This window comes from Dermacentor albipictus, chromosome 4 (genome assembly GCF_038994185.2).
Source record: "Dermacentor albipictus isolate Rhodes 1998 colony chromosome 4, USDA_Dalb.pri_finalv2, whole genome shotgun sequence".
Lineage (NCBI taxonomy): Eukaryota > Metazoa > Arthropoda > Arachnida > Ixodida > Ixodidae > Dermacentor > Dermacentor albipictus.
In genome coordinates, this window is record NC_091824.1 from 60,606,133 (window position 1) to 60,628,699 (window position 22,567).

A 22,567-nucleotide genomic window follows, 5' to 3' on the forward strand; every position below is an offset into this window, starting at 1 on the left:
TTGCATGGGTTTTCAGGGAACACTTGTCGAAGCCATCGTTACGCCTCAGGTTGACTTTTCATTCTCTATGGCTCTCTGACTTCGCTGATTCGAAGCTTTGACATTACGAAAGAACGCTGGAAATATCGAAGGTTATCTGCTGCAGAAAGGTACGCAGCGAAAGCAAAGCAGGAAATAATAATAATAATAATAATAATAATAATAATAATAATAATAATAATAATAATAATAATAATAATAAATTAGAAATTGGTTTACGGTATTTCTTTCTGGATTTCCTAAGCACGCCAGCGGTTCAACAGTTTCTACAGAACATTGACTGCTCGCCAGCAATCTTCACATGCTACGAATCACCGCGCAGACGTCGCCGCATATATATTTTTCTTTCTTCCTGGCTCCCGTATCTTTGCGGACGCTCGTCATTAGTGACGCAAGCCGACGTCGTCTCGTCGCACCTTCGGTCGAACGGAAAGAAAAAAAAAAGAGAGCCATCAGAAGAGAAACCGAAGAAAAGCCGCGTAGCAGAGAGAAAAAGGCTCGAGAGAGCGGGAGCCATAGGAAGCAAGGGGCCACGTTCTGCAAAGAGCCGGGTTCAGATTCGTACGAGGGCGGTAGGGGGTGTGGGGCAGGCTGGGAAAGGGCGAGAAAACACGGAATGCACGATCCGAGAAGCGCGAGACAATGGCGAAATCAATAGATGTCGACTGTCACTCCTCCGGACGACAGGACAATACGACGGCGATACTTTCGCCCCGTCGCCATGATCCCCCCCACTCTTCGTTCGCGTCAATAAGAAACAACAGGCCCTCTCGGGCGACAGGGGCGGAGGGGCCGGCGGCAAAAGTGCACGCAGAAGCAACAGAAGTAGAAGAGGAGCAAGTCGAAGAAGCCACAGCTACGTCGCGCCTGTAGCTGCTTCCAGCCTTCGCCGCTGGAAACGATGAAGAGACAAGGCGGACATTACGAGATGCCATGAGCCTCGGAAAGGGGAGGGGGCTTGAGGGGGCGAGGAGGGGGTCGTGCAGAAGCTCGCCTACTACTTCCTCTTTCCACCCTCACTCCCCTTCCTGAACGCGCGAAGAGACAACGCGGACGGCACATGACAGGAATAACAAGGAACGCCACGCAGAAGATCTGCCGAGATGAACGGACGGAGAGAAAAAGGACCATTTTCGGGCTGGCGGAGGGCTTCTCTCATCCCCCAACTGAGAGGCCTGTTCTCTCTGTCTTGCTGGCGCGCGAGGCGCACGGAGAAGCGAGACCATAACGCGGACCGAAGGAAAGCTGGTGCTACACATACAGTCCCGATAAAACCGTGCAGTGAATTGGGGGGGCTGTATAACGCTGGCGTCGTTCTTTCGGAACCCCGCGCAGAGATCTCGTACTAAAGGATGGCTGATGTCTTCGCTGCCGTCACGTTCTCGGTCCCAAGCGACGAGGCATGGGCGTCAGAGCATCGCGAACCACATTGAACTGCGGAAACAGCGTTGCGAATTGGGCTGGTAAGTGTCGACCGTGGCTGACACCATGCTGCGGTCTTGCACAACAGTGCACGCATTTAGCGGCAGAACGCATAAACTGCCGAGCAGCAAGCAAGCGGGAAGCCGCGATAGCGCTGCCACGTTCGCAGGCGGACAAGACAAAGTAGACATTCGCTTCCAACTCCCGCTGCTGGAAGTCCCCCGCGAGAACGTTTTGGTGGACCAATTGGAAATTAGCGACGGGAATCAGACTGGTCCATCGTGAGGGGCACGAAAATGCACTTGGCGGTCGCGCGCGCCTCCCCAGGTGGACGTCGGGCGGCGTCGGAAACGTCGGGGGCCCGGTGGAGACACGAGGGGACCACGCGACACCGGACACGGCTTTCATCGACCGATCGATCGCTCCAGCTCGCAATCAGTTCTTCAGGTCTCCCCTCTCGTCGGTGACCGCGGGGAGCTCGCTGCAGGCCCTGTGCACGCAGTCATCTTCGTTTAGTTTCTAGCAAGAAGAAAGCGCGTTCTGCAGCCGTCATCGGACACGCACTCGCTGACTTGTCAGGATGGTCAACGAGATAGCGCGGCAGCGGCTGCAGCATGTGGGCTGCCTGCGTTCGGGATTATTATATAGTCTCGCCTTGTCGTGGGCGCATTCTCGCCGGAGAAAAGTAGGTCGCGGAGATAGGCGCACACGTTGTGCAGCGATTCTCGTTTGACAATCAGCAGCAGCTCGAGAGACGAGGGCTCGGATCGGCAGTGTTCCGTTCGAGGTCTTTCGCAGCCCTCGTAAGTATCAGTAATCGTAATGTATATACAGGGGAAGAACAAATCAAAACGCACATTCTATAGACAAACACCAGTGGTGACGAGAATTGACACTTCGGGCAGGCCCTCGCCTCGCCATGCATATATAGTATACAACTGTTTGCCAGCTGATATGTCCAAGGGATGCCTGAATGCTCACGTGTCTTTCCACCTGTGCTTTCAATAGCCAAATGAAGAGTAGTCTTTTTGTTTATTATTAGCATTCGAATAACTGAACACCCAGGGATCATAACAAGATCTTTGGCATTGCCAGTTTTAAACATGCAAGCCATTGATTATTCTGCAATTAATTTCATATCGTGTACCACGCGTTCCCATTGTCTGGCGACATTTGCACCGGATTTAAAATAAAGTGAAACGCGTGAGTTGGTAACATTACCGCCAAGTGCCGTCATATATGGTCTCAATTGCGACGATGCCATGCCTTGCGACGTTACGTCACGTGGCTTATAGGTTGCGTTTCTTCTTTTCTCGCAAGTTTATTGACGCTGTTGTCAACCGATACTTTCGGTCACCGTTACTAAGAGGATACGATACATATGCAAGATGCGGAATAATGTATTTGCAAAGCGTATTAAACGCAAGGTCGCCATCACCGCCATCGTTCTCATCATGAGCACGCAAACTGTATGTCGGCTGTGATGCATTTACCTGTGCTCTCCGGAACAGCATTTGCGGAATGCCGACGATGATCCACTGTCAATGCAGCAAAACTCGCCTTGTAGAACGTTACAATCAGACACATTCTTGAAAGCGTATTCCGAAGCACAGCGTTCACGTATACGTCACGGAAGCTTGCGTGACGACAGCCTTCGGCTTCGCGTGTAGAAATCTAGACTTACTTGGGAAGATATTTCGCAGAAAACCGGTGTCACGTGGTAGCAGGTCCTTTTTTTTCCGTGGCGGAGATGTCAAAATTTGGTAGTGAACATTGCTATACACAAGCGTGAATCCTCTGCAGGTAGTCCGCCGATCCTCTGAAAAAAAAAAAAGGCAAAACAGTGTGGTTTCGATCGACAAAAGAAAATTAATAATTTCTGCAGATAATGTTCTTTAGTTCACCAATAGTGTGTCATCTTTTATTTTATTTTTGCCTTGTATGGATCACTTTATATCGTAAGTTTGTCAGTACTGAGAGGAAAATTAGACAACGCTTGCGCATGTCTGTAACACTTGCTCTAACCTCAAAGGGCAAACAATCTCGTAAATGCAGACAACACTGATAGGTCGGTCAATGTCCGAATCATCGGACTTGTTGGCCCGTTAACTCTAGTTCAGCGTAATACCGTGAATCCGTGTTGAAGCACGTGTCCTTATTAGATTCAGTAGTTGATTCATAAATTACTCGACAATATGGTTCACTGCAGCGAACGTCCTACAATGCACATTAAATGAAAGGCCGCGACAAATGAAGAATAAATGTTATGGAATGGTGAGGCAACAAGGGCTGTTCTGCCCATTTGGCATACCCTAGACCCTAGAGCTAAACGACACTCTTTCATTTTCAAAGTGGTTGTCACCTTGTCCTCATCCCTGGAGTTAGCATGCCTGATGAAGGACGCTACCGTCAGAGAACATACGCATGTTCAAGATGTCAGTTCGAACGAAAAGAAGAAAATAGAAACCCCTATATGAGCTGCAACAACGTTAATCGCGAAACTAACAATGTGGACAAAGTAAATTGATGACAGAGCATGCTGCCTTAAGTGAACAAAGTCTGTTTTTGTTTTACCGGCACACATCAGGCAGGCACGCAAGCACAGGCGACCGCAGAAGTTTTCGGATCACGGAATTGGCGGGAAAGTGCACCTTCCTTGCTACTTGCCACACAGCCCGTAATGTAGGGGAACGGTGCATTGGTCGCACACGGGGAGGTATTCTCTGCACTTTTAAATATAAAGGCGGACATAGCGACCACTAATATATATATATATATATATATATATATATATATATATATATATATATATATATATATATGTATGTATATGTGTGTGTTAGTGGTCGCTATGTCCACCTTTATATTTAAAAGCGCAGTGTGTGTGGCCATACATCGGTCATTGCAAAAAGGGCACCCAAGCATACAAGGCAAATTAGAAACAATGCAAGTAACAAAAAAACCGCATATATAGACATATAAATGCTATACATAAATACAAATAAATATGCATAACAGACAGCATAAGTAATGAACTTCACTAGGTATGATTCAATACATCGCGGGTCGGGAGTTACACTCAGACACTGTTCTGGGGAAGAAAGAAAATTCGTATCTACTTGTCCTGGCGAAATGAGGTGTTAATGCGGATGTTTGATCACGACGTGTGCGCCTTGTCGACAATGGGGTCACGTATACCGAGGGGGCTAAGGATAATTCACGATTAATTAATTGCTGTATGAAATTCAGGCGAAGGACCTGCCTCCGTACCTGTCTCGAGGAAGGGAATGTCCTTTGCCACCATTAGCTGTGTGTGTGTGTGTGCGCGGGGAGGGGGGGTCTGTACGCTTAAGCTTAGAATAAATAAAACAAACAGCCTTTCTCTATATAGCATTTCTATTTTTTTTTCCAGGACCACCTGCTGAAGAAAGCTTTTGCAGTCGGAGGTATACTTAGGTAAGCCATTTGCTTAATTAATTGAGCTCTTACCAGTTCTAAAATGATTATTATGTCCATCAGTCAGGATGCATTGGACGCTGACGTCTGTAACTGTGAACATTTAGAGAAAACCTGCCGGCTGCATAAGCAGTCACTGATGCAATCTGGTTACCGTGCGGTGTGCTCTTACAGACAAGAAATGAATGAAGAGCACCTGTGGATGTTTCACGGCGGATGCGCCCGGCCTTGCAGCACGCGGATCGTGATCGGTGTAGAGCTTACACGTGTCTATATGCGCATGCGCAGTGCAGTGGCATAGCTTCAGCCGAAACTTCAGGTCTCCCCTCTGACAGACAAATGACAGGCAAAGCTGGAACGCTCGCAGAGTGTGAGCTGCACGTTGGCGTGTTCAGTTGCTGACCGTTGTTGTTTATTAAGTGGTGGGAACCTGGGTAGACAGGCCGCCGGAAGGGCCGCAATCAAAATCGCAGTCGATAAACTCCTGTGAGTGAAGAATGTAGGAAAAGCGAAACAAAAAGGAAACAAATGTCGAAATGAATGGAAAAGCTAGAAAAGGTAGAAAAGATAGCGTCAACTAATTCAGACATAGCCTGCTATACAATAAGTTTTGCGTACCGTGCTGGAACAGTGATATGCGTACGTTTATTCTCAGCGGGCGTTACCATGACAGCTTCAATGTGTACAGCAACGACACGAAAAAAAAAAGAAATAACCTTACGCATAGCGAAGAAGAAAGCGCATAAAGAATCAGTGCAAGTTCGCATAAACAAGTACAAAGTTTAATACTGGACCGCGAAATACAACAAATGTGCATTAAATTTGTTACCCCCGGCATGATGTCAACTTTAGCGAGAAGTGTCCATACGTCAAAATTTGGCCACTCACACGAAGAAAGAACAATAACAAAGCGGTGCACTTTTCCGCGGATCCGTTTCCCGAACATGTATCTGTCTGTTCCACTTTTTACCCTCGGACTTCCTCGAAGCGCACCTCTCTCTTTTTCTCGTTCTTCGAAAACCACGCGCGATTTCCTTCCAGGCTCCGTCGTCCGTCCGGTGCGCATAGCTGGGCTCAAGCACGCGCGCAGGCGGGTAGTGCAGTATAACTGGTGCGCCAGAACTGATTCGGGGTCTCTGCCTGGCGACGGCTCGGAACACCTGGCCCCGTGGGCGATGTCCCTGGAAAACCTCTCCTTCGCGCCGCCAGCTATCCCCCCCCCCTCGCTACCCCCTCCTTCTTCCTCAACTACGTTGGGTCCCGGAAGAGAGAAACTAAATATAATGCTCCCCTTCCGCGCCTGACAGTTATGGATCGGGCCGGGCGTGGGGACGCGCGCGGGCACGCACACTGGCTTTCATTGTGAACTTCGGCCCCCAGTTCGAGCTGCGGGCTCGGCGCTGTGCGACTGTGGCGTCCGCTGCTCCTCACTTGTGCCATTGGCTGACGCCCCTCGCCTACTAACGTGCCGTACTACACTTCCCCTCCTCCCCCTCCCCCCCCCCCCCCTTCCAGGTCCCTTCAATCCCTCCTCCCATTTTAACAAGACTCGGGCCCCCGACTTTTGTTTACGGGTGTCTCACATAAAGCTCGGGAGTCGCGGTTTGGCACGATATCACCGCGCCTCATTTCAGCCGCCATTCTCATGCGACTGCTGGTTAGAGCTCGCTCGTTCGTCACTTAGCCGCGGATTTGCATGCAGGCGAAGTCAAGCGCAGAGCTAGGTGTCGTATAGAAATTTGGGACTCGCGCCAACTTGTTTCTTTCTGCAGGCGTTCCATGACGCGTTCAGTATTGTGGCTTGGTCTGCGACCAGGGTCGTCAGTGCCCCCAACAACATATAGACCAGTCAAAGAAAGGAGAAAAAAAATAAACGAAAACCCGGCAGATCTAACGCAATGTTCAAAACTAACTGTGAAAGACGGGCTAGCTGGTGGTCGATATTTGAATGCATAATGTAACCGCGCAAACAGCAACGGACAAAAAACGAAACACACTGGGCAAGCGCTTAATTGTCCAGTGTGTTTCCTTCTTCATCCGTTGTCGTTTGCACGGTTACATTATGCATTAAAAGTTCGAAACTAAATGGCCTTAGGCTTGTCTGCGTGGGCGAGGTTGCACCAGTAATGACCCGAGCTCAGGCTCGACGCCATTAGCTGTTAGCTGTCACGAGGACGAATGCTGTGTACGATGCTTCTTGGAGGAAGAATGGGGATTAGAGTTGTGTGCACAGAGAAGTACGACACATATCTAAATACAGTTTAGGCCTCATATCCCTTACGTGGCACGGCCCATACATTCTGGGGGATTCGTGAAGAACGAGCACGTATACGCAGTGCCACGCATGCCCATGGGGCCGAGTTGTTAGTTCGAGCAGATAACAAGTGGTCCATTCCGAATGAGTCAAGTTGTCTGCTAGGTCAGCCCGCAGCCAGTTAGTCATTTGGGCACGTACCCACTGCGCCGAGTCGTCCATTACTGGGCAAAACTGCAGACAGCTCGTACTCAGTGGCCTAAGTTGTCATATATATATACACAAATATATCCGGCGGGGAAACGATGACGAACGCCAAATCCCGAAATACAAGCAAACAAATGCTACATTGAAATAGAAAGTAAGGAAAGAAGAAACAGAATTCGAAAGAAACAATGATGACCTTAGCAAATCTTAAGCGTTATAGCGTCTGAAGCGGTAATACGGTACAAACAGGGCTTTTCACAGCACTAATGGCTCCATGGGTCCCTCTGCAGTTACGTTCGCGGCGTTGCCGTCCCCGCAACTGTCATGTTTAAGAAATTCCGGACGTCATTTCATTACATTAGTCTTTCATTTTATCTTTACAGCAGCAAGTTAAGGGGTTTTGGGTAAAGAAGAAATAATTTTACTTTGCATCAAGTCATTTTGATTTCTTTCTCGCGATTTTGAGTGAACATCACGACGAAAACCTCAGGTAGCGCTCTTTCAGCATGATCATTGTTGTTCAACAAAGCACGCAAAAATAAGCTGGCAGAATGATGGTTCCGCATTCGATGATCAGCGAACGCGATATATATAGACCACGGAACAAGCCCGGATAGGCCCGTGGTCCACGTTCGAGTTAACTGACTTTGTTTTGCGTTCGACTTGGTTCGGACTTGAATAATATATCTTCGCAATTATGGGCGATGTCCGCTATATACGGGGTGTCCCACGTAACTTGAGCCAAACATTAAGAATACGCAAATGCCACGCAGGTGGACAGAACCAATGTATGCTGTTTGCAGTCGCTTGGAGATACTCAGATTAATTTTTTCATTCCGCCTAATTAGATAATTAGTCTTGATTAAGTAATCAACTTCTCAAATATTATAATTAGATGAAAGATGTAAATGAGCAAATTGTAGAGCAACATGAAAAACTCCCGATACAGCTTTCTGTTGCTCGAGACGTGCTACACAAAAGTGTTTTTCCGAGCGTGAAAGATATAAGGTGGTTCAGCGAACACTTTCAAATGTTTTGAATTGCCTGTGGCAGTTAGCAGAGTTCTAGTCAATGAGCTTTTCTACTCGAAGACACAAACGTTACTTCCACAAAAAATTGAAATGTTTAGTCAACTAACTAACATTTCAGTAAGAAAGTTTTTACCATATTGCAATTTACAAATTCCAGGGGCAGATACTGCAAGGCATACGCACTTGAAAAGAATTGCGCAGATGACACCATTTACGAGATATGCCCGTAAACCTTGCGCTAAAAAATTTGCTGTCGTTCCACTTACTTTCTTAACAAAACGTCGTTTTATGCATTGACGCACAAAAGTAACTGCAACGCCACTGCATTTCTCCGCAAACTTCGGGAATCAATATCTCGAAACTGGTGTCTTCCTGAAAATTCGTTCCAAGTGGATCCGTCTTGCGAACTTACCGGCTAGAATTTGTGAATCGCAATATGTGCCACAAGGTAATTAGGTAAAAGATTGATCAGTGAATCTTTGTTAATTAATATATTATCCATTTCAATTCCTTGTGCAAATAAGGTGCGCCTCTTCGAGTAGAGCAGCTTGTGGACTAAAATTGAGCTATCTGCCACAAGCAAGTTTTAAACGTTTTTGAAAGTGTTCTCTGTAACACCAAGTATGTGAATGTTGAATGAAACCACCACTGTACCGGTTGTACTGAGAAAGTATGCATGGTGGAGAAAAGCAGATTAATAGATGAGGCATATTGCGTACAAGAATCAGCCACCTGCATCTATACATTTCTTGAATTGGCGTCTCTAAAACAAATTCATTGGTTGAGAAAAAGGACGCGTATAGCGCGTGTGTGATGGTGATTTATGATCAATGAGGTGCTCTTGAATTATTGCCACTAAGGCGAGCGTTTGAACGGACGCAGCCTTTCTTCTTGTAGATAATAATAATAATAATATATGGGGTTTTACGTGCCAAAACCACTTTCTGATTATGAGGCACGCCGTAGTGGGGGACTCCGGAAATTTTGACCACCTGGGGTTCTTTAACGTGCACCTAAATCTAAGTACACGGGTGTTTTCGCATTTCGCCCCCATCGAAATGCGGCCGCCGTGGCCGGGATTCGATCCCGCGACCTCGTGCTCAGCAGCCTAACACCATAGCCACTGAGCAACCACGGCGGGTTCTTCTTGTAGAGAAGCAGCTGATGTACACCATCCATCCTATGCGCCGACATGGTCTTTTTTTTTTTTGTATAGACGAACTCGTACATCTATATTCCGGTTTCTTTCCTGCACACCATACGACTGTCCTCTCAATTTCAAGGGCTCACCAAGTGGTGCGTGATATAGCTGTCACGGGATGTTGCGGCCACGCAGGTTGTTTCTGAGACGGAACCACCTGAATGCTGGTAGCTATGTCCAGCTAATGTCTACGGCTATATCTAGACGAATGCTGTGATTCTGGAACACAGCTGTGAGCTCTCTATAGAGCGTCACGTGTTTTTCTACACGTGCAGCTCGCAAGCTGAATTTCAGAAAACACAAAACAAAACGTGCCAGTGCTTTATAGCTGTAATGACGTTCTATTTGCAGCAGTGTTAACGACAGTGTCATAAAAAATAACTAACGTCATTAGAGCCGAAATTGAATTAATTAATGCTGGGGTCTTTACTGCTAGAACCACGATTTCATTATGAGGCAAGCCGTAGTAGGTGACCCCAGATTGATTTTGAACACCAGGGGATCACTAACTGGCCCCAAATGCACGGACACGGTGCATGTTTTTGCAATTCGCCCCCATTCGAAATGCGTCTGCCGCAGCATGCAGATTTGATCCCGCGACCTCATGCTTAACAGCGCAATAGCCGCTAAGCCACCGCGGCGGCTAAGAGAGGAAATTCTCGGGCTATAGTTGCGTGGTTGTTCACGATCTTCATACATCAATGCCTATGACGGACGAACGAGTAAGGGCACTGTGTATGTCTATTCTATGTTTGTCTCTCGTTTTACGCGCTGTTATTAGAAGATCACAATCAGCGTCGCTGAAACGAACAGTACCAGTAGATATAGAACCAGTAACCACTTTCCTCTTAAAGCGGCACTGCGCTTGTGAGGTCGCAGTACTTCTGTTTGCAAACATCGGGGAGGGGTAGAGTGGTTAAGCAGAGTGGCGCCTTTTAATGACGGAGTAAAATGCAGTGCACTCATTGATCAATGTAAAGAAACAATTAAAAAGTCATAAATTACGGATATCATCTCGAATCTGACACCCTCGGTTAAGATTTGACGTCGATTTCACGAAATGCGTTTCGGGAGTAACATTGATTTGAACTTCTTAATTTAGCGCACAATATTACAGCGATTAAGCCTTCACAAAGTGCAATAAGAAGACAGGCAATGTATAAACGACACAAAGGGCAAGCTACGCATATAAGCAACTCAGTTCTTGCGATAACTTGAGAGTTGAGAAAATGGAGATGTTGCAAGTCTTGTGATAAATATGTAAATTTTTCCTTACACAAGTAGAAGTGCAGAGACTGGCGGAAATTGGGAAGAATATGTTCCACGAGCCAATATACTCAAATAGCAACGCTACATAATATAGTCCATATATATATACATTGTTCAATTATCTGCGGACGACGCGGTTAATTCTTTTGGTGCTCCGAGTCAGCCCCGAGTCAGCGACACCACTGAAAGTGGGACGCCTTAAAATCTCCACGGACAACCGTTCTCGTATACGAGCTATCGAGTAAAGTAAGCCTCTTTCCGAAATGTCAAAAACATGAAGGCCACGTGACCTAAGAGTACTGTCCCTACGTCCACAGCAGCCAGCCATTGGCTGCAACGGCATCCACTGATATAGCGCGGAGGATAGGAGGCGCCCAGAGGTGCAAGACATGGAGAAATCAACCTAGAGACTACGCGAGTTTGTGCACGCATAACTAGTTGCGTGAGAAAAACGTGACTTCTCCTCTTTCTGCATACGATTTTATTTGAACACTTCCGTGTGCCATTATAGCTATCGGTAAAGCCTTCTTTCGATCTGTTTTGCCTTGCGGTAGCACGCGCGTAAAAGATATTGTGCGGTGCGCCCTTATACATGTACATAAGATCGCACAAACGTGTTTGCTAAACGTATGCAAAAGTCCCACACACAAACACACACACACACACACACACACACACACGTCATAATGGGAGTCCGAACATGACGCGGCATGTGGGCACAGGCTTGTGAACGCGAGCGTACACGAGACAAGTCTGCACCAGTTAAAACTAGCTCTCAAAGATAGGTTATCTGACGAGGAGATTGAGGCGGCCATTCACGCTGCTATAAACATTTTCGATAAACGAAACGACAGGCAAACCGCGAGATAGCTCCGGTCAGGAACACAACGCGAGCACGTTGTTCGCAGAGCATCCGGGCACTTTGGCTTTTTCTATGGTGCGCATTCGCCGCGGCGGAGAAGCGGCACTTCGCGCAGCCTTGGCCAATGTGTCGCGCAACAAACAAGCAGCGGCGCCTGGCAGTCAGCCCAGGCGGTGCCCAAGACACGAGCCACAAGGGGGACCAGTTTGCCTTTCTCCCCTTTCTTTCTCTTTTTCTTTTCTTTTTCGATCAAAAGAGAGAGCGAGAGGGAGATTTGACCGTCATTAATCATACTGCCACGAAGGACATCCGCATAAATCCCCGCAATCCATCGAAAGCTCCGGTGGGCCAGTTTTATGTAACGCCGGTCCGCGGGCTCCGAGCGGGCCGCGGAAGCCGTGCATGCCAAACACACAAACGCGCTTGTTTTTTTTCTCTCTCGGCGAGGGTCGGGCAGCGCTGCCGGCTCGCGCAAAGTGCTCTCTCGTCGCCGCCATGGACGAGTCGAGAGCGCCGGCGGGCTCGCATGGCCGCGGATCCGAGCCCGGCGCGCGCACCCCGCGCCCGACGAACACGGAGGGGACGTGCCCATTACGCCAGAGGCGTTCCGGCCGTGCGCGGCATTATACCGCGGCTCACGCTTGAGCTGCAAGCGCGAACGCACGCACACACGCGCACGCGGGCGAAGCGCGCAATTTCTTTCTTTCGCGAGGCACAGGAGAGGATAGCTTCGGGCGCCGTAGAAGGGGAACGGAGGAAAGGAAGACAGCGTGGAACAGGGGGGGGGGGTGGAGGGGATGCAAGTGGGGAGAGATCTGGATGGGCTTCTGGAGCGCTTTATCCTAACAAGACAGCTCGTCGCTACTGCGGCCGCCGCCGCCGCCGCTCCAATCTCGTGGTGTTGAAATTCAAACGAGGTTTCACCCTCTCTGCCCCGGTTGCACGGCGGCAGCCTCCCTTCATTGCCCGGGCAAGTGTTCCCGAAACCACCCCGAGAAGGGGCGAGGCTGCGGCTATAGGGAGAGGGAGGGAAGAGCGTAGCGCAGCCCCCGCCGCCACTGCACTATACCGGCGGCGACGGCGTCCCGAAAATGGAATCATCGATTTCTCTCGGGGTGCGCAAGAAAAAACAAAACAAATGAAAGGGGGGAGGGGGAGCAACACGCGCAGAAGCGTTCGCAGCGGCGGCAGCCAGCTTGAAGGAACGGGGAAAGGCGTCGCCATCGCGAAGAGAGGAGAGGGTTGCGTATGCAGATGCGGGAGCTGCCCCGCGCGAGCGCTCGCACGTCTCGCGGCAGCAGCAGCAGCGCAGATGCCGGCGGCAGCGAGAGACGGAGAAGGAGAGGGTGTATAATGAGAATGCGCGAGTGTAGACGGTGCCGCCGCCACAGGCCCGTCCCAGAGGCGCGAACGCCCCAACAACGACAGGCGCCGCGGCGTTGGGGCAAAAAAAAAGGGGTGGGGGGGGGAAGAAAAAACAAAAACAGTACCCGACTTTTGCGGCTGTCTTTGTTATCCTTATCCTTTTTTTTTTTATTGTGTCGCTTCGCGGTGGGCAGAGATTGGAGGCACGTTTGCGTTTGCGAGTCCGGTTTATCGCAAGCCTCGCGAGGAGGGGCGAACGTGTAGACGGGAGAGGAAACGAGACCAATCTCGTTGTTTTCGAATTCCTATTAAATGGTGCCCCTGAAGGAAGGAAAGGAAGTAGCCCGTAGAAGAACGGTTAAGCGGCAGCGGAGGTGCGAGCACGCACCACTCGCTCGCCCTCACGCGTTAAACACGTTTCTGGCTTGTCCAAATTTAGACGTGCCAACATGGAGTGATACAACGTACTTGATCGTGGTTGGCTTTTCGTTACGTTACCATTCGACAGCGTCGACTTCGTTACACCGGCAGATCTTGCAGGAGAGAGAAGGAACAATCTTAGTTTAAGGAAAAGTTCGATTTCTCGGATGACGTTTAGTGTCAACACGCTTCCTGCGAACGACGTCACAGAAACGTGACTGAGCTCGGGAAGCTTTTAGTCAGCAAGAAAATATTCGGCCTATGCCATGGATATATAAGCAAAAACTTTTGGCCAGTCCCCAAAATTTTTAATCATATTTGCGCATCATAGTTTGTGAGCAGGGGTCAAGGTTTGGAATGCATACCACGTTTGTAACTGGTGCCAAAATTAAGAATAAAAAAAAAGGTATGCAGGTGCCACGTAGCTGAATAGAATCAAGGTAATGCTGTTTGCCTTCGAGTGGAGCAAGTCAGACTATTTCTTTTAATATTTGCCATAATTACATAATTAGTTATTATTGAGTAATCGACTGCTAAAACATTGTATTCAGAGCAAAAGTGTCAGAGAAAATTGTAGACCACGCTGAAAGATTCCCAATCTAGCGTTCTGTTGCTCAATACGTGCATGCTACATAAAAGTTTTTATTCCAGGTCTGAAAAAAAAATAATAAGCCCGCGATATGCCAAAATGTGCAGCGCGACCAGTCGCGTGGTGTATAGGGTATCAATGTATCCCTCACGAAAACATATGCAGGGATCTTTTTACTTGCCAAGGTTGACGACTGGGCGTGTTGGTATAGCGCGTATCAGAGGTTGGATTGCGCAACATTTTCACGAGACACACAGAAGAGAAACACACACCACAGAACACAGAACACACACCGCAGAGATCTTTTTACAACTTAATGCGGTGCAAAGACAGAACTAATTTAGCTGTATACATACATATTTCTTGTGGATGAAGCGCCCAGGTATAGTGACCTTCATTGCGACACCTGAGGTCGTTAGACGCGCATCATGGTCGAACGCCCATGCGGCTCCGGCTCCAATTTCTCTCCGACTTCTTGTAGAGCTTTGCCTTGTTCAACCGGAGCCAGCTATATATTGCTTTGGCAGCTTCGGAGTCCAGTGAGTGACAAACAGGCTTGCAGGATCAGACTCGTGGTTGCGGTATAGAGTTTTAGACGCCAGCTTCAGCCAGCAGCATCATGAAATGGCGTGGTATAGAAGGAAGTGGGACCTGAGCAGCTAAGTCTGTCAAAGAAACAGGCGCGAAGACGGAGTAACATATTATGCTGCCGTTCTCCATCACATCGCGGTTTTCTTGACAAACCGACCTTATCAATCGTCCGTAAGGCAACGAACATTCACCGCGGTCCTTCACTCAGAGAGAAAGAAAGATATATATATTATATATAAAGGGATGGGAAAGGCAGGGAGGTTAACCGGATAAGATAGACGAGCTGCCGGGCAGAGGTAGTGCACACCGCAGTATTGTCTTCATATTACGTGTTGAACACTCGTGTGTACAACTGCATAAACGCATACATGCCCCTTAATATAATATATACACCACTCTCCTTGGTTAACCTCCCTACCTTTCCCTCTTCGTTTCTCTCTCTCTCTGTCTACCCTTTTTCTGTTTCTTTTATGTTCATTTTGTTTTGTTAATTTGCTACGCTGTTTATTATTGTCAGTAGTGCATGTTCGATAAATATAGGAAGGTCAATCCTGTACCTCTGGTACTGCTTTGTTGAAGGGGCTCCAAACCTCGACAGATGAACTCCATTGCTCACTTTTTGTTCAAGACCCTTCGATTTTGTACGCTGTGAGACAATCGAAATAAATGAAGTTTTCATTTGTCGATGCTATCGTCGAGGTTATACGCCGCTCCATCGACTGAGAGAGCCTATATATATGCATCGCTCGTCGAGGGTCATTCCGTGAAAACTCTACACCGTACAATAATTACAAGTCATTGTTTATAAAACAAAGCGACAGGAATTGGAAGGAAGGAAATTGAGGCTGGCCGCATTAACTATCTAGCTCGAACGGCTGACTCCTGAAACGCGCGTAGCAAAGAGGTGCAGGATTAACAGTAAAGGGAAACTGGATACGTAAAAAGGACAGAGTAAGAGGTGAGAAAAGGCTATGTTCACTTTCTATGTACAAGATTCGTGACTATAGGTCAGATTGTTCATCGTAGTTCACGTGTCTGGCACAGCATATCACTACAGGCAATACGTTACGCTATAGTCCATACGTTCACGTCAGGTCGGGCCAGTTCGTTTCCTCGAAGGCTTCTTTATCAGGGGCGCCACATAAAGGATAGGGAAAAATAATGAACATTTCTGCAGGATAAGATATAGTAACAAACGGCTCAAAATGTTCAGTCATGCTACCTTATCCTTCGGAACTTCGTTGTGCTTGCATAAATTTTGTGATCCTTACGCGCTTTGTACATGCCTCGTCTCACCGCATATACATATGAATGAGGATATTAACTGACTAACATACAGCATAAGCATTTACTTTTACTCACAATATGTTTCATCGCTGCGCCACTCTCACTGTAAAACGCTCCAGGAAGCAGGGCCAAGCATTCGATTTTGTTTATCAGTACTCTAAGCCTTAGGTACAGGGCTCATACTTGAGCGGTAATCAAAATGCAGGCGCAGTGCTGAAACATCTCAGAAATGCGCACTGTTCAAACAGAAAGGTTCACAAATAAATAACGCAGAAAAGTGTGTGCAAGAAAATGCTTATGAAACATTTGTAAATGATACAGAAAAAAAATACAAACATGGATGAATGGATGTTATGAGCGTCCCCTTTGGAACGGGGGTGTGGGTTGCGCCACCAAGCTCTTGGTTTTTTATTGCCTAATCTCCTACCTATGTTAAAGAAGCAAAGAAAGAAAGAAAAAAAACATGATGACTTCCCGTAACCAAAGTTTCTGAACCCTATTGTGAACTTTGTTTTTGTACGCCTCCGTTGTTTGTCGTTTCCCTACTTCCACCAATCTTCCGATCACTTCTTACCAATCTCTGTTGCGGACATGTTAACTTTCACCCGGCTCTTGCTGAACCCAAGGGCTTCAAGGAGGCCAGTGATTCTTAAATCGACCGCTTCACATTCTCATAAAACATGTTCAATCGTTTCCCTAGCTTTACCGCAGCAAACACATGCTTCTTCTTCCTTATTATGTTTCTTTATAACGGCGTGTTCTATAAGGCGCGCTGATCTTGCTTCGAAAAGTAATGAGTTTCCTTTTAAGTTATCATAAATTGTTTCTTTCCTGATTTGTTTTTGTGCCTCTTAAGTAGTTACATATGGCAGGTTTCTTTTCCATTGCCGCCACCCATGAAACTATCTCAGCCTCTCTGACTTTCCGCTTCACGTTCTTTGTTGCTCTGTTGCTCACCATAGAGGCCTCATACTTTCTGGTAAGCTTCTTAGTTCTTTTGCTCCGCTGTGAATCAATGTTATTCCTGTACAAATACCTGAACACTCTCCCAGTCCATTTGCTTTCTTCAATATTACTTAGTCGTTCTTCATAATCAATTTTACTGTGAGCTTCCTTCACATGAAAACTTGTCCAGGCATATCACCCTGCACAGCTTCATTTGTAGTCTTCCCGTGAGTGCCCAAAGCGAGGCGTCCCACTGACCTATGGTTGCCATCGAGTCCTGATCGCACACCTGATTTCAGGAAAACAACCGCATTTCCAAATGTAAGTCCTGGAACCATTATACATTTCCACATACCCCGGAGCACCTCGTACCTATTGTATCCCCATAGTGCTCTGAGTTTCATTATGGCTGCATTTATCCTCCATTTTACTGTTATTGTTTTTTCCTGTTTCCATATATCTATAGCCTCCGTTTATCCATATACCAAGGTATTTATATTCTTTTACGCGAGGTATTTCCTGGCCCTGTATTGCCACTGTCTTTTCACTGTTTTCATTGAATACCCAAACACCTGATCTTTTAACGCTAAGTTTCATACCTAAATTCTCGCTTTCCTGTCCACAGATATTAGCCAGACGTTGCTTGTTCGCTAGCAACACATTGTCGTCCGCATAAAATCAACCTCGAAGCTACTGCTCTACTACCGTACTCGCCTGTTTTTATGAGAAGATTAAACCCGATATTACTTACTTCTAGAGCCCTCTTCATCCTCACCATGTACATCATAAATAGCAGTGGGGATAAAGGGCACCTCTGCTTCAGTCCCTTGTTGATATCAACTTCCTCCTCGCTCCTCATCCCTTCTCATTCAACGCAAACGGTATTTTCTAGCTAAATCTCTCTCAATAGCTGTAGACAATCGTCGCCTGAGCCTTCTCGTTCCAGAATATCCCACATCTTGCGGTCTACGTTGGCATACGCTCCTGTATTGTCTAAAAAGGTCACATATAACGGTCTGCTTTCTACTCTTGATATTTAAATACGCTGAGTAAGAACAAATAAATTATCATCCAAACGCCTACCTAATATGAAGCCATTATGAGGTTCTCCCAATATGCCATTAATTTCTGCCCATGCTTGCAGCTTTAATTTAATTGCCTGCATTGTTAACCTTCACATTATCGACGTACAGGTCAATGGTATATATGAGTCAATTCTATATTTCTCCCCCTTACTTTTAAATTAAATTCATTCTACTTTGTCGCCCACTGTCCGGTACTCGCCTATCATTTAAGCTTTTCCTTTGTCTTGTTCTATTGCTTTCAACAAAGCTTCCTTACTTTTTGGACCTAGTTCATTAATCAGCCTAACGGGAACCTCGTCTCATCCTGTGGCTGTGCGCTTCGGAGTTTTCTCTTCGGCTTTTTTCCAGTTGAAATTTGTGAGCACCAGCTCCTTTTCCATCTGGGTCTCTTTCACGCTCTTTTTTTTTTCTTCAAATACAACCACGTTGCCATGGAAAAATACAGCTGTTATTTTTTGATGTAATTTATTGCCGCGTTCCCTTCTAGTTTGTTTCCATATTCGTTTAGGATATGTTGTTGTGTTGTTCCAGACTTCCTGCCTAATAATTTTATGTGGTTCCAAAATGTTCTAGGTGCGGGCTTTTTTTGCTCACGTATTTCTGACAACCAACGTTTACTTTCCCTTTTTATCTTTGCTTGAACCAGCATTTGAACCATATATTTTTATCCCGATATATTTCCCCTTTTCTGGCCACTTCGTCCTGCGGCAACTGCACTTTTTTTTGCCTGTGCTCTCGGGATGCTTTCTGTCCCTCGGTGATCGCTTCTCATGTCTCCCTGTTCCACTAGCTTTTCGGTTTCTTTATTTTCCTTTCCAACGAACATGCTGCTTCTCTTTCCGTATTTCTGTCGTTATCACACTTGGAAGCTCACTATATTCCCACTCTTTGCTTGGCCATGTGCCAAGTTCTTCCTCGACTCTTGTGACTATATCTGTTAAGTTTCATTTGTTATGTTTCGTTGAACATATAGTTCAACGAAAGCGCGTCATCTATTAAATGTTAACGTAACTAAAGATACCAGCGTCGCGGTAATGGCAACGCATACATGCAGTCTGCGTGGAAACGACTCGCGGCACAGTTTGAGTACCGATACAAAGGAATCCCCAGCTTCGGGGCACCGAACATCACTTTGAAGTACATTCACTCTGTAACTCGACCGTAAAACAAAATAGAGTATTTTAGTGCATCACATTTCGAAGAAGAAGTGGTCTGATGCGTACATTCGCCATTGTTGGCCGGGGCCTTCAGATAGCTGGTTTTGCCTATATTCATAGGGTGAGGGTAAAGAAAAATAAACATTAAAGGTGTCATCTTAATTCGGCTATAGCAAGCGCTGGTATGCACGCCTTCATACCAAGTGTTTAATTACGCGAAAATTCCGCCAATCTCCATAGCTCTTGTTGAGGTGTTATAATTCATCAACCACCAGCAACGCTTTACAATTTATTAAACGTAAACTTTATAAACTATATACGAGAAAGGAGCTTACCAATATCACCTCGTGCACACCGCCATGACTCATTTTGAATGGAAGGGGGGGGGGGGGGGGAGTGAGGGAAGAAGTGGTTCCACTTGTTTCAGTGAATGTTTTTTCACCCGCACGCGCGAACCAATCTGCGGGTCGGCTATTTCGGCACGTTTTGCGCAGGGACAACTTCCTGTTGAGACTATGCCTCAGCCAGACGTTGTAAACCGGGAACGTCCAAGCACCCGCTGAGGTCGCTCAACATTTTCTGCAGACCTGTTTAGTTTCGCAGAGAGAAGCCCTGTCAGTGCCGCTAAATCTCTCTCTGCCTTTCGCTGCACATATCTGCATGCAAGCGTGCAAACCGTGTATAACGCATAAACGAACGCATATATAGGGGAGGGTGCAGTCAACAGTATATACTAAGCACAGAAAAAAAAAACTAATATACAGGCAAGAAAACACCACCTTCTAGTAGGGAAACATTAGGCGTCTGGAAAGCGTGTATGCAGCGAACTCTGTTTTTTGCTCACATCTCGTTTGCGTTTTGCGGAGCCAGTCGGCTGGACTCTGTCTCGCTGTAGCAGGAGAAATTGGCAACGCTGTTCGCTCGCAAACGCTCCTATAGTATAACTCGGGTGTTTCTTGGCGTGTTGTCGCAGTTGCAGAAGGCCGCAAGAACTATGGCTGTGGTGTATAACTTCTAAAGCGGCTGTGCATGGCGTCGCAATGCTCGGCTCGAGAACGCGCGTTTAATCCTTGCCGCAGCTGCCGCGTTTCGGTGGGCGCGATATGCAAAAGCGCTCGTGCACCTAGAGACTTAAGCGAACGTTAAACGTCTCCAGGCGGGTTAAATTGGGTGAAAATTAATTTTAAATTGAAGGAACACAAAAGCGTTGCTGCGATTACTGAAGACAACCGAAGAGTGCAAGCGCCTGCGATACACATCAGCGCCAACAATTTTCACTACGTCTCGGTGGCATCAATATAGTTCATTTTCTCTCCGTCTCTGTTAAATATATCTTGCCCCTTTTCTCATTTCCCCAGTGCAGGGTAGCCAGACGGGTTCAGTCCTCGTTAACCTGCCTGCGTTTCATTTGTCTTTATTTTATCATATTTCTTCCCCGGTTTTCTTGCACGTTGGCGAATCGCAGTTTTGCTGCATTTCAGAGTGACCGCAGTCTGCCGAGAAGTAAGCATGTTGCTTCACTCCTCACCCATATCGTTTGCCTGAAGCATATAAATGGCGATCTCCTGAAAAAGGGCCGGTTCTTCCACGGAGCTTTCTGACCAGAAGTGCCCTCCCCGATATATATATATATACATATATATATACATATATATATATATATATATATATATACATATATATATATATATATATATATATATATATATATATATATATATATATATATATATATATATATATATATATATATATATATATATATATATATATATATATATATATATATATATATAACTCATATAATGAGAAGCCAACAAAAACTGACACCAAGTACAACATAGGGGAAATTGCATGTGCTTAATAAATGAAATCAAGTAATGATAAATTAATGGAACTTAAAGTGGATGAAAAAACAACTTGCCGCAGGTGGGAACCGAACCCACAACCTTCGCATGTCGCGTGCGATGCTCTACCAATTGAGCTACCGCGGCTTGTGGGTTCGGTTCCCACCTGCGGCAAGTTGTTTTTTCATCCACTTTAAGTTCCATTAATTTATCATTACTTGATTTCATTTATTAAGCACATGCAATTTCCCCTATGTTGTACTTGGTGTCAGTTTTTGTTGGCTTCTCATTATATGACTAATCGGGTCCCTCGGTTAACCCCCTTTCTTCTCGTTTGTATATATATATATATACTGACAACGGAGATATTGTGATACTCTGTCTCTTACTCAATACGTATAGCGGAATATGATTTGCCGCAACAGCATGAGCCACTGTCTAGGAAAAAGAAAGCATGAGGGGAGAAAACTAAGTTTGCAGCCTGCAAGATAAAGTAGCGCCGAAGCCTTCGACCGCTTTTCTCGCGGTCAACTGAAGAAAGCGAACGCTTCTGATTGTGTAGCGTGCTTTCTTTCCACATTCCTTTATCTTAGAATACTTTAAAGGCATATACTAAGTTATGATGATTAAGATCATGAACACGTATAAACAGCAAGAGTGTTTAGAGATTACCAAGCATAATGGGAGCAGCTGGTCGCTTACAGAATCCGCTGGTGTGCAAACATGCGAAAAGGAATTGAAGTGACGGCCATGCAGAAACGCAATAAACCCGGAACTCAAATCGCTCGCTTCCGCCCGCTTGGTAGCTGGCATTCGTGAACGTCTTCTTCTTCTTCCTTACTATTTAAAGTATCAACGAGCTTTACCGTTGCTTGAATTTATGTAAAGCCTTGAACGTTACCGATATAAGAGCCGCATAATATTATCCTAAAGAGAAAAAAGAAATCTGCCTCGCCTTAGAATTTCTTATTCCATCAGCTGCGTGTAAGCCGAGCATGTTAGCCACTAGATCACGCAGCTGTAGTTATTCGTGCCACAAATATATTCTTATATGATATACCCGCATAAAAACAAGTGGAGCTAGAGAGGCCTCCTGAAATTGTTCCTATATATTTAGATAGACGTTCCTCTCCAAGGATATGACGAGCGCAAAGGCGATATGTGGGGCGATTGTTAAGGCAGTAATGGGGATCACGTATTTACGCCCACAGAAGTACAATATATATCTAGCTACACTTAAGGATTGTGTACCACTCTTGAGAAAGTGCGAAGGTTGTGGGATCGTTCCCCACCCGCGGCAAATTGTTTTTTCATCAACTTTCATTTCTATTAGTTTAACGTTTCTTCATTTCATTTATTAAGCGCAAGTAATTTCCCCTATGTTGTCCTCGGTGTCAGTGTTTGTTGGTTTTTGATGATATGACTATTAAATATCGGGCCTCTCGGTTAATCCCCTTTCTTCTCTTCTCTTGAGAAAGCACATATGTCCATTCTGGAGGATTGGCCCTCGATGGGCACACGCCCGGCGATTAAATTCAAG

At 46.3% G+C, this 22,567-nt stretch overlaps 1 protein-coding gene and 1 long non-coding RNA gene across 4 annotated transcripts in view; one reads left to right on the forward strand and one right to left on the reverse strand.

Annotated features, from left to right (window-relative positions):
- The window catches only part of LOC135896423 (uncharacterized), a 657,092-nt gene that overhangs the window by 213,764 nt on the left and 420,761 nt on the right, over window positions 1-22,567 (reverse strand). For both annotated transcript variants that reach the window (XR_011513927.1, XR_011513926.1), the window contains one exon: window positions 3,146-3,280. This is a non-coding gene — a long non-coding RNA (uncharacterized lncRNA). The remainder of the gene's footprint in view (window positions 1-3,145; window positions 3,281-22,567) is intronic.
- lab (labial) overlaps window positions 1-22,567 on the forward strand; it is a 197,047-nt gene that overhangs the window by 52,361 nt on the left and 122,119 nt on the right. Inside the window, exon 2 of one of the 2 annotated variants that reach the window (XM_070537024.1) lies at window positions 4,874-4,917. The exons of the other annotated variant lie outside the window; for it this stretch is intronic. The gene's annotated coding sequence lies outside the window, so the exon portion shown is untranslated. The remainder of the gene's footprint in view (window positions 1-4,873; window positions 4,918-22,567) is intronic. 2 annotated transcript variants of the gene reach the window in all.